Source organism: Mesoplodon bidens (assembly GCF_964165515.1).
Source record: "Mesoplodon bidens genome assembly, chromosome: 7".
Classification (NCBI taxonomy): Eukaryota; Metazoa; Chordata; class Mammalia; order Artiodactyla; family Ziphiidae; genus Mesoplodon; species Mesoplodon bidens.
In genome coordinates, this window is record NC_138164.1 from 43,216,532 (window position 1) to 43,231,151 (window position 14,620).

The 14,620-nt window shown below is 41.4% G+C and overlaps 1 protein-coding gene across 1 annotated transcript in view; it reads right to left on the reverse strand.

Moving 5' to 3' along the window:
- The window catches only part of LOC308620772 (uncharacterized protein), a gene marked incomplete at its 5' end in the record, with an annotated part of 72,520 nt that overhangs the window by 40,935 nt on the left and 16,965 nt on the right, over positions 1 to 14,620 (reverse strand). The window lies entirely within an intron of this gene.

Sequence of the window (14,620 nt, forward strand, 5' to 3'; positions counted from 1 at the left end):
TCCTCCTACAATTTAAAACTGCTATTCTCTTCCTCACTGATGCTTAAAATTTCATATTTAGATATACATTCTATAACTTTACCTTTCTTTGCCCCTCTTCAATCTCACTCCTCACACTTCCCTGGGAGAGGCAGCACCTTAAGGCTTGTAAGCCATTTACATTTCAGTACAAGTTTGATACAAGTTTCCTAGAAGTTTTGGTAGGAGAAGGAGAGAACAGAGATAAGAGGCACCAAAAAGGGCAAGGAAAAAAGAAAATGAGTTCAATAAAGACAACCACAGATTGGAGAAAGACCAGCCTTTTGCTATTTCTCAATCCTTCTTAGAACAGCTCTGTTGATTGACATTCAGAAAAACAGATGACTGCAGTATTTCTGCTTACTGATTTACTTTATATTCCAGTATAAGCCACTACCAATCAAGCAGTCATCATCTGCTTAATCCAAAGTTTTACTTTACAATTGTTTTTTATGTTGCTTTTTAAGTTGATATGACATCTGGATTCTAAAACATGACATTCTGTTCTCTTTTGGATACAGGAAAAAATATTTTGATGTTTGAGACTGTATGATTAATTTTCCAAATGGTGGAAAGAGTACTGGATTGAGAACAGAGATTTTAATACTTCTTAATATTTAATATGCAATCATCTATCTTTGGTAAATTCCTTAGCTAAGCAGGCTCATATTTTTCTCATTTGTAAAATGAAGGGACTCAAATATCTCATGAACCTGTTCTCAACCCCTTTAAGAGTACATGACTCTTAGTCAGATGTTCATTGGATCACTCAGCAAATTCTTTCTAAAAATAAGACAGTATAATTTTAGATGACACCTTTCTTTTAATAACATCAATTAATTTTTTCTCAAAAATTTCCAGTTAAGCAGTAGAGATAAATATCTTTTAGATATGGGGATATCAATAAAGACTGAAGTTTTACTAAGCTTACAGAGTTGAAAGTAAAAGGATAAGTATTGTTAATATCAATACTATCATTTAGAAAATGCTTTTTACATCTTTTAGGTTTAGTTCAGAAACAAATAATGTTTTAAGTCATCTCCAAATGCTCAAAGGGCAAATAATTTATTCTATATATGACAATTATAATAACACAACACTTTGATTCCTTAAGTATGATTTGTAATTCAAACTTACCCCTCATTTATTATAAAAAAAAAGTTTATTCCTTTGATCTAAATTTACTAAAATAGATATAAATTGTCTGTGTTACATAATATTTTCAAATGTAACTTCCTTGTCTTACAATACCCTCACTTGAGACAGGCAATATAATAGATGTATTATTAAAATGCCTGCTCTTTCTACAATCTAATGGTTTTCAACATGACTTAGTCAATCAGTAAATACTTACATCAAAAGTTACTGAGACCAGGGACTTCTCTGGTGGTCCACTGGGTAAGACCCTGTGCTCCCAATGCAGGGGGCCCGGGTTTGATCCCTGGTCAGGGAACTAGATCCCGCATGCATGCTGCAACTAAGAGTCCACATTCTGCAACTAAGATTCCGCATGCCACAACTAAGAAGTCTGCATGCCACAACTAAGACCCAGTGCAGCCAAAAAAAATAAATATTAAAAAAAAAGAGGGCTTCCCTGGTGGCGCTGTGGTTGAGAGTCTGCCTGCCAATGCAGGGGACACGGGTTCGAGCCCTGGTCTGGGAAGATCCCACGTGCCGCGGAGCGACTGGGCCCGTGAGCCACAACTGCTGAGCCTGCGCGTCTGGAGCCTGTGCTCCACAACAAGAAACGCCGAGATGGTGAGAGGCCCGCGCATCGCGATGAGGAGTGGCCCCCGCTCGCCGCAACTAGAGAAAGCCCTCGCACAGAAACGAAGACCCAACACAGCCAAAAATAAATAAATAAATAAATTAAAAAAAAAAAAAAAAAAAAGTTACTGAGACCAGGGGTTTTTAAATTGTAGTTCTTGGAGTTTGGGGATTTTGTCAAGGACATTTATGAGTTTATGAAAGAGCGGAGGGTACAAATAATCAAAGCCACACTTATTTTGTATTTCATAAAGTTATTGGGATTACATGTAAAATTTTGTTTGAAAGATGGGATATGTTCTATTAAACATCTGGATGTCACTGACTGTACAGACGCTTTTCAAATGTAGAGGTTTATAATAATAATAATAATAATAATGCATATTGAGCATTCATTAAATACCAGGCACTGTTTGAGTGCTTAAGACACACTAACTTATTTCATCCTAACATCAATCCACTGATCATTATCTCAATTTTAAAGACGTAGAAACCGAGGCACAGAAAAATTAAATACCTGTCCCAGTTAGTAAATGAAAGAACAATAATCAAACTCAGGCTGTTTAACTCCAGTACGTTCACTCTTACCCACAACATTAATTCACTTTCTTAGGACCTCCTTAGAATAGAAAAATGGACAATCTTAAAAGTCAGAAAAAAAGAGACAAAATAGACTCAATGAAGTTTCTGATCAGAAAAGCAGCAATACAAAAGTGGTATTAAAAATATTCATCTGGTAATTAATGTAAAATAAATAATAGGAGAACCTAACTTTGGGTATTTGGGCTCATTCATTTATTAATGAATATTAATTGAGCTAGTTATCATCCTTTGTGATTAGGCTACATTAATGAACAAAGCATAAAGAAAATTCTGCCCCCTTGGACTTTCTAATGGATCCAGAGACTAGTTACCTTGGCCCAAAGACCTGGCCTAGGAGGATAGCAAGGAGCCTACAGAGTGTTAGTTGAAAAAACAGTCAAATTTTTTTCTATCTAAAGGCTATGGCAGAGATAGAAGAATGAGAAAATCAGAAGGAGGGACTAGGTTTGGAGAGAAAAATGATTTTGAATAGCTATCTTTCAAGGAACAGCAAGACATCCATTTATGAATATTTAGAAGGCAATTAGCAATACAAAGTTGGGGCTTTAGTGAGAGTACATTACATGGATACCATAGCCATTTCCCACTGAGGTAATAGCCAATCCAATGGCAGGTTTTAGCTGGAAACATAAAATTCAATCAATAGTCTGATAGAGGAGAACCAGCACACAAAATACAGAAGTATGGTGAATTCCCAAAATAATGGAATGGGAAAAATCAAAAAGAAGCACTCAAACTAACAAACTGATTTGCTAAATATGTGAAAAGAGTAACAGGTAGTACATAGTCAACACAATTCCAGCAAAAAGATAAGAGTCATCTGTGAGGAGCAAAAAATCAAAGGCAATTGAGATTTTAAGGTAAATGAGACAGAAGAAAAACCTTTGAATTTGGAAATTATAAAGCCATTACTGATGTGGAAAATGAAATCTTGGTGCAATGTGGAATGAAAGCAGGGTGAAAAGAGAACATAAAGAGTTCGTATATGTCATTTGTTTTGCACATATAGTACAAGGAAGGGGAGGAGTAGACCATTAGGAAGAAGGGCATGCTTCATTTTGGTGGTAACTGCATCAAGAACACTACAGGATTTTGAAACCACAAATTAGCTGATGATTAGAGAAAACTTTACTTAGCTTTGGAAAAGCTGTGCTTCAAATAGCTTACGGATAGCCCAACTAATTCCTTAGTCTTTCCACTACTATATGCTCCTTCCAATAGAGTAATACAAACCTGTCACTTGTTTTTAATAATGTTTGCTCATTTCCCCAGCAGTTTTCTCTTAACCTACTATCTTTGACTTCCTTGCCTTAGCTTACAGTAACATTTTAATACAGGGACTATAACAATAATGCTGGACTCATTTATAATTCTATCTCTTCAAACACACTTTCTCACATGAAATGTTGTTAGGATTAATTAAAAAGAAAGTAAAGTGACAAATAAGAAAACCCTCTTTCAAAAAGATTTTTTAAAAGACCTTTGCTCTGAAAGGCAGATATGAATCACTGGCAGCACACATGTGGATATTAGCTAGGTGTAATGAAGTTCTCACACTCTTTCACTCAAGCTTTGTTTCAGTCCAACTGTGCCCTCTACAGTCTTATCAAGTGAATGAAGGTGACTTTAGCTTGAAAGGAATCTGATAAGTCTCTGATACTCAGTCCACACTTTTCAGACAGGAAAGCAATATTTGATTCTTTATAAAAATTTCCGACCTATTTAATTTGGGGGAACTCTCTAAGATAAAAGGTAATTAAATTTAACAAGTGGATACATTTGCTTGGCTGTGTGATGACCACTGGAAAAGAAAATAAAGTTTTATATAGTCTAATTGTGTCCTTCGATACTGAAAACTATTATTAGTGACAATGTGGAATTTTACCTGAGCCCTCGAATCCTGGAAAACAGCAAAAGTTAAGATATCCCTCTGCCCTTTGTGTTGTGGAAAACAGCTTATTCCTAAGAACCACCACAGATGCCTCCTCTTGTTTACCTATGGCAATGCCAGACAAAGATATTCCAAATTGCCATTTTTTTTGTCTCATAAATTATCATCTGAAGTGTTTATTCCTACTAATCAATTGGAACAAACTGCTTATTAATCAAACTGTAAAGTTTCACTCCTTCCTCCAGGCTCCAGAACTCGGACTCACTGTCAGACTGAGTCAACAGATAATCTCTCCTAAGAACAGGCTCACCTCAGGGTAAAATATTCTCGGATCTACCATCCACTCAAGCTACTCTTTTATCCCATTTGCCCACACCCTACCCTTAATACCCTTGTTACTTCCTCTCAAGAGAAGAAAAACCCCTTTTGATTAACCACTGAGAGGCTTGCAGATCTTAGGGTCACAGCATTCTCCCTAATGCGATAGTTCTCCTCCCCCAATTGCAATAGGCCCCTCCTCGCACTTACCCTTTTGAGTAAAGTTTCTCCTTACTGTGCTGCTATTGTTTGGGTTTTTTTAGTTGACATTGGCAACTGATAGAAGAAGTAAATATCGCTGCATCTGGATATATGTGGTAATGGGAGATTGAAAACTCTAAAATTTTTATTTGATTTTTATTGGAGTATAGTTCTTTTACAATGTTGTGTTAGTTTCTTGCTGTACAGCAAAGTGAATCAGTCATACATATACATATATCTGCTCATTTTTAGATTTCCTTCCCATTTAGGTCACCACAGAGCACTGAGTAGAGTTTCCTGTGATATACAGTAGGTTCTCATTAGTTACCTATTTTATTCATAATAGTTATATATGTCAGTCCCAATCTCCCAATTCATCCCACCCACCCCTTCCCCCCTTGGTAACCGTAAGGTTGTTCTCTACATCTGTGACTCTATTTCTGCTTTGCAAATAAGTTCATCTCTACCATTTTTCTAGATTCCACACATAAATGGTACTGTACAATATTTGTCTTTCTCTGTCTGACTTACTTCACTCTGTATGACAATCTCTAGCTCCAACCACATCTCTGCAAATGGCACTATTTCATTCCTTTTTATGGCTGAGGAATATTCCATTGTATATATGTACCACATCTTCTTTATCCATTCTTCTGTTGATGGACATTTAGGTTCCTTCCACGTGCTGGCTACTATAAATAGTGCTGCAGTGAACATTGGGGTGCATTCATCCTTTCAAATTATGGTTTTCTTTGGATATATGCCTAGGAGTGGGATTGCTAGGTCATATGGTAGCTCTATCTTTAGTTTTTTAAGGAATCTCCATACTGTTCTCCATAGTGGCTGTACCAATTTACAGTTCCAACAACAGTGTTGGAGGGTACCCTTTTCTCCACACCCTCTCCAGCATTTATTGTCTAGATTTTTTGATGATGGCCATTCTGACTGGTATGAGGTGATACTTCACTGTCATTTTGATTTGCATTTCTCTAATGATTAGTGATGTTGAGCATCTTTTCATGTGTTTCTTGGCCACCTGTATGTCTTCTTTGGAGAAATGTCCATTTAGGTCTTCCACCCATTTTTTGATTGGGTTGTTTGTCTTTTTGATATTGAGCTGAATGAGCTGTTTGTGTATTTTGGAGATTAATCCCTTGTCAGTTGCTTTGTTTGAAAATATTTTCTCCCATTCTGAGGGTTGTCTTTTCAGTTTGTTTATGGTTTCCTTTGCTGTGCAAAAGCTTCTAAGTTTCATTAGGTCCCATTTATTTATTTTTGTTTTTATTTTCATTACTCTAGGCGGTGGGTCGAAAAAGATCTTGCTGTGGAAAACTGTAAATATTAAATGATTTGGTTCATTCAGTGAATTATGAGTGTTAATGAATACATTAAACAGTCCACAAAGAGAGAGTCCTTTAAGCATCTGCTGTGTGCTAGGGTTTCCTCTACTAGGCCATAATTAGAAAAATCTGTTTGCTCAAAAAGCACATAGGTCAGTACAGAAGACTAACATAAAAAAGCATCATGAGATGCATTGATAGAAAGGTACACAAAGTGCTATGTTTACATTTGATAAAGTCATTTACTATGAGTGCCTAGGGTCTATGGCAGGAAAATGATGTGACCAGAAAAGTTTTAGAGTAAAGGTGATATCTGAGAAGACCATCAAAGAATAAACACGACTCTGTCAGATGAACAAACTGTGAAGAATCTGTATTTGGCATTGGGAACAAAGTGATCACAAAAACCCCAAGTAATACCATGGTTCCTCTGGAGAGCAAAAGTAGTTGGAACTGACTCAACTGTAGCTCACATATGTAAGACAACTGAAGGGGAGCTGGAAAGATGAGCAGATACAAAGCAGCACAGCCTTTTACAACTATGAAAGTTGGAGACTGCACAACTCCCATTCATAATAATGTCAATGTGAATGACACAAGCTGGAGTTGTGTACAGCCCTGAGCAAGACCTCTGAGCAGGTACCAAATTAGTAGAGTATTTTTATGCCAAGTGTATAAGTTAGGATGCTTTTGGTAGCAAAAAATGGAAACCCAATCTGTCTGTCTTCAACTTTAAGAGGATTTTGGAAAGAACATCAGGGCTCATATAACAGAGGAGGACCCTATGGGGCCTTCCTAGGATAGACCCCTCCCCCATATCCTCTACTTTAGCTCCTCTCTGAAGTACATAGATAACAGTATTTGATGCACATTTCCTGCTTTACAGATGCTAAAACTCCCACCAAATGGAAGGTTAACTACTTAATGACCATGAGCACATAGCCCCCAGGCCTACTGGAGCCAAAGAATTGATGACGTTAACCCCTGTGACACTGTCCTGAAACCTCACCATCAACCAAACAGAGAACCGTGCACAAGCTGATCACATACCCTGGGACTCCCCTCCCTCACCTTGCCTTTAAAAACACTTTGCTGAAACCCATCAGGAAAATGAGGCTTTTTGAGTACTAGGTGTCCCGGACTCTGTATGGTGCGTTACAATAAAACACGGCACTTTATTTCACCACAACCCAGTGTCAGTAGATTGGGTTTATTGCACGTGGATAAGTGGACCCAAGTCTGCTTCAGTGACACTCACAATACTGCTATGGGGCTTTTGCACAGCAATGGAAACCATAAACAAGACGAAAAAACAACCCTCAGAATGGGAGAAAATATGCGCAAATGAAGCAACTGACAAAGGATTAATCTCTAAAATTTGCAAGCAGCTCACACAGCTCAATATCAAAAAAAACAAACAAACTAATCCAAAAATGGGCGTAAGGCTTAAATAGACATTTCTCCAAAGAAGACATACAGATTGCCAACAAACACATGAAACGATGCTCAGCATCACTCATCATTAGAGAAATGCAAATCAAAGCTACAATGAGGTATCACCTCACACCGGTCAGAATGGCCATCATCAAAAAATCTACAGACAATAAATGCTGGAGAGGGTGTGGAGAAAAGGGAACCCTCCTACACTGTTGGTGGGACTGTAAATTGGTATAGCCACTATGGAGAACAGTATGGAGGTTCCTTAAAAAACTAAAAAAGAGAACTACCATACGACCCAGCAATCTCACTACTGGGCATATACACTGAGAAAGCCATAATTCAAAAAGAGTCATGGACCACAATGTTCATTGCAGCTGCATTTACAATAGCCAGGACATGGAAGCAACCTAAGTGTCCATCAACAGATGAATGGATAAAGAAGCTGTGGCACATATATACAATGGAATATTACTCAGCCATAGAAAGAAACGAAATTGAGTTATTTGTAGTGAGGTGGATGGACCTAGAGTCTGTCATACAGAGTGAAGAAAGTCAGAAAGAGAAAAACAAATACTGATGCTAACACATATACATGGAATCTAAAAAAAAAGAGAAAGGTTCCGATAAACCAAGGAGCAGGACAGGAATAAACACACAGATGTGGAGAATGGACTTGAGGACACAAGGAAGGGGGAAGGTTAGGCTGGGACGCTGTGAGAGAGTAGCATGGACATAGATACACTACCAAATACAGAATAATAGAGAGCTAGTGGGAAGCGGCCGCATAGCACAGGGAGATCAGCTGGGTGCTTGGTGACCGCCTGGAGGGCTGGGATAGGGAGGGTGGGAGGGAGACGCAAGAGGGAGGGGATATGGGGATATATGTATACATATAGCTGATTCACTCTGTTATACAGCAGAAACTAACACACCATTGTAAAGCAATTATACTCCAAAAAAGATATTTAAAAAAAAGAAAAAGAAAATAATGGAGGGTTTGTAAAGAAAAGGGAAAAGCCAAAAAGTGCTGGATATAATTGAGGATTTCTGCATTAGGAATTCTGCAGCACTGTGAACTACAAGAAAATTGAGTAGGGGGATGAAGATTTAAGAATGTTCAACTTTTTATGAATTTAATTCCTTTTTTCACCTTTTTTTATGAGTAATGGTTAAAATTTGAATTCCTTTATAAATTACTTTTGGGTGATTAACTGTGTTTTTTAAAATGCATCTCTGTACAAAGACTCTCTCAAATTTATTATGGTGGCCTAAATAAGTTAATACATCTTGAAGGCCTTAGTGGTAAATCACCATGTTTAATTCCAAGAGAATTTAAAAGGTAAAGAAAAATTAGTTTCAAAAATATTTTCAACAAGTTGACATTTATGAAAATTTTTGAAAGATGAGCAGCTATGGGCATACCACCTTATTTTAGCTGATGAACTAATGAATATAGACTTCACACATTTTCAAAGTATTGAACTGCCTTTTCTTCTATAGCAATCCGCAACATATACCAGGTTAAAAAAAAAACAATAATCTTAAATCATGATTTCTTCCCTAAAATCCCCTTTCTACTCATTTATAAATCCTCCTTAATATTAATTTTTTCCTATCATATTTCTCAGCCTTGATTATTTCATGTATTTGATGTACAAATGTATTGAACACTTACAATATGTACAAGATACTTTTTTTAAAAAGCTACATGTTAGTTGACTCTTTTGTGCTTGGCACTGGAAGATACACCGTTGGAAGAGTCAGCCCCTGCACTCAATTTTCTCACAGGTTCAAGAAGATTCAGACAAGTAAATCCACAATTCAACACTCTACTATAAAAGGTATGAGAAAGGGTTGCCCAGGGGGTTTTGATTGTAAAGAGCAGGAGAAACTATCTTTTCCTGGGTATGGGAGGATTCCTAGAGATGTTACCTGAGAAAAGGAAGATGAGAAGAAATTGCTAGGTGAATAAGGGATACTTTTTAGCTTTTATTTCTATTCAATTCTCACAAAAGAAGAAAAAGTCAAAAAAATAAATGAAGGTATGTGACTCTCAGAGCTCCTTAGGCTCTTTGGTATCTATATTTGTAGCTGGAGATACATGTGCCACAATTATGTTCTAAGTTAAGGGAGTCTGCGTGTGTCATGCATCAAGCATGTAGCACAAGCTCATGTTAATAAAAATAGCCATTCAGGCATAATCAAGGTAGAAGAGCAACAACTCACTACATATTTACCGATACCTTTCCTCTAGTCTCCTCTCCTGTGTTCCTTTCACCCACCCAAATGTTTTGGTGTGTAAACTTTCCTCTCAAGACAATGGAGTCCACAGCATGGCCATCACAAGTTTGAGTGTTGAACAATAGGTGAGATCCCTAGTGAATAATTACACCCAGTTGGAGAAGACTAAACAGTGCTTGGAGCCAGGTGAGAGAAATAGCGTTTGGCTTATCTGCTCTGAAATAATATCTGAAAGACTCAATCCATAAAGTTTCCATATGGTTGAAAGCAAGTTGAAGAGTGAACACTGGGTCTTAACATTGTGTGTGTGTGTGTGTGTGTGTGTGTGTCTGTGTGTGTGTGTGTGTGTGTGTGTGTTTTGATTCATCAAATGTTAGGGAGAAACATTTTATGACAGAAAGAGCACTGGCCCCAGAGGCATGGGTTTAAATTTCTGTATCTGTCACTCTCTTGACAGGCTTTTTAAAAAGCTCTTTTAATGACTCAGTTAATGCTTTTTTACATATGAAAAAGAATGAGCCTTTTTCAAACTTAAAAGTTTGATGATTTCATGGTCACTTTTAGTCGCAGCTTTTTAAGATTCCCCATCTAAATAAACTCTTAGGCTCCATGACGTGTGCCCAACCTAGACATGCCGAAGGGGCTTTGAAATCCTGGCCTGCTTTCAGCCAACTTTATGCATTTATATCAGCTGATTTGTTACTTGATAAAAATGTTCAGGATAATGCAGTCACTTTTTTCAATGTTGTAGAAAAGACCACTTCAGAAACAGATTACAACAGCCATGATAATGGACCGGAGTCCTGAGGCATGGAGCTGAGAATTCCATCTCCCCCTGCATGAGAGAGGCAGGTTGTTACCCTCTACAGAATCTAAGTTGGGGATTTGCTCCCTAACCCCCAACTCTGGCTAACAGCTTCCCATCAGCCTACCATCTGTGAATGAATCTGGACCTGCAGATTTATAGTCTCAGTTGGTACCGTGTCTTAGGATGTGGAGGACAGCTCGCTTATTATTCCCTAATGCTGCTGCTTCTCAATCTTAAGAGCTAACTCAAGATTTAGTGAATAATCTATACACACGTTACATGAGCTACTCAGATTCCCTCCCACATCGTGTCTTCCAGACTGAGGAGTTCTTCCAACTGCCTATTCTCAAACCCCCAACCTCACCCACACCTTCAGCTGAGGAGCTGCTTCCTCAGCTGCAATGGAAGGGGGAGGCTTCTGGAAGCCTTCCAGTGCCAAACGATGCAGGGGACACGGGTTCGTGCCCCGGACCGGGAGGATCCCACATGCCGCGGATCGGCTGGGCCCTTGAGCCATGGCTGCTGAGCCTGCACGTCCGGAGCCTGAGCTCCGAAGCAGGAGAGGAGACAACAGTGAGAGGCGCGCGCACAGAAAAAAAAAAAAAAAAAAAAAACACAGGAAAGCATTGGGGCAGTAAGACGGGCAGTGGACATGAACAGGCCCTTCATACAAAAACAGAAAGACACCAGTCTGAAAAGACCACAGAATGAAGGACTCCAACTATGTGACATTCTCGAAAGGGCAAAAATACACAGACAGTAACAAGACCAGCAGCTGTCGGGGGCTTGGGGGCACTGGTAGGATGTTCTGGTAGGGCACTGGTAGGGAAGGTGGCCCCCAGGGATGTTTCGGGCAGTGAAATGGTTCTGGGTGGCACTGCAGTGGTGGCTGCAGGTCATCACACCTGTCCAAACCTGAACAGTAGGACACAGAGAGTGAGCCTTGATATAAACTACAGACTCCAGGGGAGAATTAGGTGTCAATGCCGATCCATCACTGAGATGACACGCCACACAGGCCAGAGACGTTACCAAGGGAGGGAACCCAGAGGGACGGGTATAGGAAAGCGCTGTCTGCTCGATTCTGATTCTCCTATAACCCTAAAGCTGCGCTAAAGACTGTCCACCAATTAAAAAGAAGAAACGGCTTCTAAGCACGTGACAATACTCTCAACCTCATTCACGATTCAGAAAAACCCCAAGGGAACGTCCATACTGCTTACCGGGGCCTAGGATGAGCGGGAACACGCCGCGGCCTCGCCCCTTCCTGTCGGGCACCGCGCTGGAGCCCAGAGTCCCCCTGACTTGACCCACCACACCCCACCCCGCGTTTCATGCCGTCCACAGTCTCTACACATGACATCTTTTGATCAGATGACTCACTGTCCCAATTACAAGGTTTCAGTTTCTCTACAGGAAGAAACCAAAACCAGCACAGAGGGGAGGCTCTTCAGTCAAACTCAGGGTCTGCCTGCCTTCACGTCTCACTCTTCCTGACGGGAGGCCCACATCCTAAGGAGGGAGGTCCTTACCAGCACCTCAGGAGCCTCATCCAGTCCACCTCACGCTGCTCTGAGAGCCTCGCCAACCTCTGCAGCTACCCAAGTCCTGGGCACTTGAGGGCCGTCCCCCTTCCCTGAGTCACTGAGCCACGTGCTCTGACAATGCATTTAAAACCAGGCTCTCGGACTTCCCTGGTCGCACACTGGTTAACAATCCGCCTGCCAATGGTGGGCACACGGGTTCGAACACTGGTCCGGGAAGATGCCACATGCTGCGGAGCAACTAAGCCCGTGCACCACAACTACTGAGCCTGCGCTCTAGAGCCTGCGTGCCACAACTACTGAGCCCACGACCCGCAACTACTGAGGCCCGCATGCCTAGAAGCTGTGCTCCACAATAAGAGAAGCCACCGCAATGAGAAGCCCGCGCACTGCCATGAAGAGTAGCCCCGGCTCGCCGCAACTAGAGAACAAAGCCCGCGCGCAACAACAGAGACCCAACGCAGCCGAAACTGAATAAGTTAAATAGTAAACAAATAAAAAATTAAAATGAATGAATAAATAAATAAATAAAAGCAGGCTCTGCTTTGTCAGCACTCTGGAGTTCCCTATGTATCGACGGGCAGGATTCCCGAGCTCTCCTGTAATTATGTCTGTGAAGTGCCTTTCCCGAGGAGCACAGAAGCTCCTGGAAGCAGAGAATTGCTTCTTAAGATCACATGCAGAAACTGAAGACATTTGATGCTTATGTCAAAGATAAAAGACACAACACTAGATGCTGTGAAGGGTCCTCGAGGCCAAGAGCCAGGCAAGCAGGACACTTCCTCTGGGGACCCTTCCAACAGCAGAGAAGAAAATGTCCGTGGCCAGAACTGGCACTCAATTCGCTTTGAGCTGAGCAGCACCCGTGTAATTACACAGGCTCCCTAAAGAGTAATTACTCCCACATTTAAGAAAGGAGATGGCTTTTCAGGCAGGGAAGGCAAGTACAGTCTTCCCAGCTGGATGCACTGTGTGTGCTGATGGTCACGATGGAGCTGGGCCCCAGAGCTCTGCTCTCCCCTCAAACCCCCAACCTCACCCTCACCCTCAGCTGAGGAGCTGCTTCCCTGAGAACAGAGAAGCCATCAGAGGGCTTCCCCACCTGCAACCCTGCTCAGCCATCCCCTCCCCACTCCAGGACCACGGGCAGCAGCTCTCCCCTCCCCCACACGCATCTACTGGATCATTCCCACTGTTATTTCTCCCATCACAACACAACACAACACAACACAACATCCTCCCCGGACCTCAGCTCCTACCCCAGCTACTGTCCAGTTGCTATTTTCCCCGTCACAGCAAAATGTCTTGAAAAAGTTGGGACCAGAACAAACCCAGTTCTCCCACTCCTCTCTCCTAAGCCTCTCCGATCAGGATTTTACCCCACAGATCCATCCAAACGCATCATCGGCGAGTTAGGACCTCCCCCCAGTGCTGGGCTAGATGGTTATTGGCTCCGCGGAACGGCAACCTCGTTTGTCCAGTCACCCAGGGAACCTCTAAAGTGCTTCCCACATGCAGACAAAACGCTGTGATTAATATTTTAGGAGAAATACTCAGCGTGGAGAATACACTTGAGCTGCTGGACGAAAGAGGTAGCGGCACAGAAAAGAAGTTTCTGTAACTACAGAAATGAACAGATAAGCTGTTTTAATGGTAGCAAGTATGGGATGAAGGAGAACGAATAAAAACCATTCAGAAGACGACATTAACAAGCCTCACACTACAACGTGGTAACAGAGGATGGAGAAGGACTTTAGAATGAACTCATTTGTCTGGGCAGGTGACAGGCTGGATGATGCAACGATGAGCCGCCAGAGACAACAGGACAAGGCAAGGGGCAGGGGAGCTGTAAATAATCATTTCTGGATCTACTGGATCTAGTCATCCGAGGTGCCCTTTGGACAAACGCCATAGAGATGCTGGCAAGTGGCTGGACAGAGGCATCTGTCTGGTCCAGGTGGGAGACCTGACAGAGCTGGAGGTGAAAAGCGCCAGAGGGTGAGATCAGACGGGGTGGAGAGTCATGGACCAAGGGAGAAACGACAACACACACAGAGGGCGGAAGACAGAGTCAGTCAGGAAGACAGCAAGGAGAGATCTGTCACAGAAACCAACAGCGCAGACTCTGCAGATGGCAAGGCGACAGTGGTCTGAGGTGACGACTGGCAAATCTCCACTGCTTTGTATGCTGGATGCCAGGTCACCTCAACCGGATCAGGTTCCGTGGAGGGGCAGAACCAAGACCGCAGGCTGCACGATACAATTCAGCTGGGAAACAAGAATCTTTGCCAGAGACCTCACTGCATGGTGTGTAGCGCGACCCTCTGAGATTGTAAGAGACAAAGAGCGCAGTTTACTGGAAGGGTGACAAGGCTGTTCTTCCAGATGATCCTCATTGCATCCCTCGACTGAGCACTGAAAACAATGTACCTATATGACAACGGTGTTC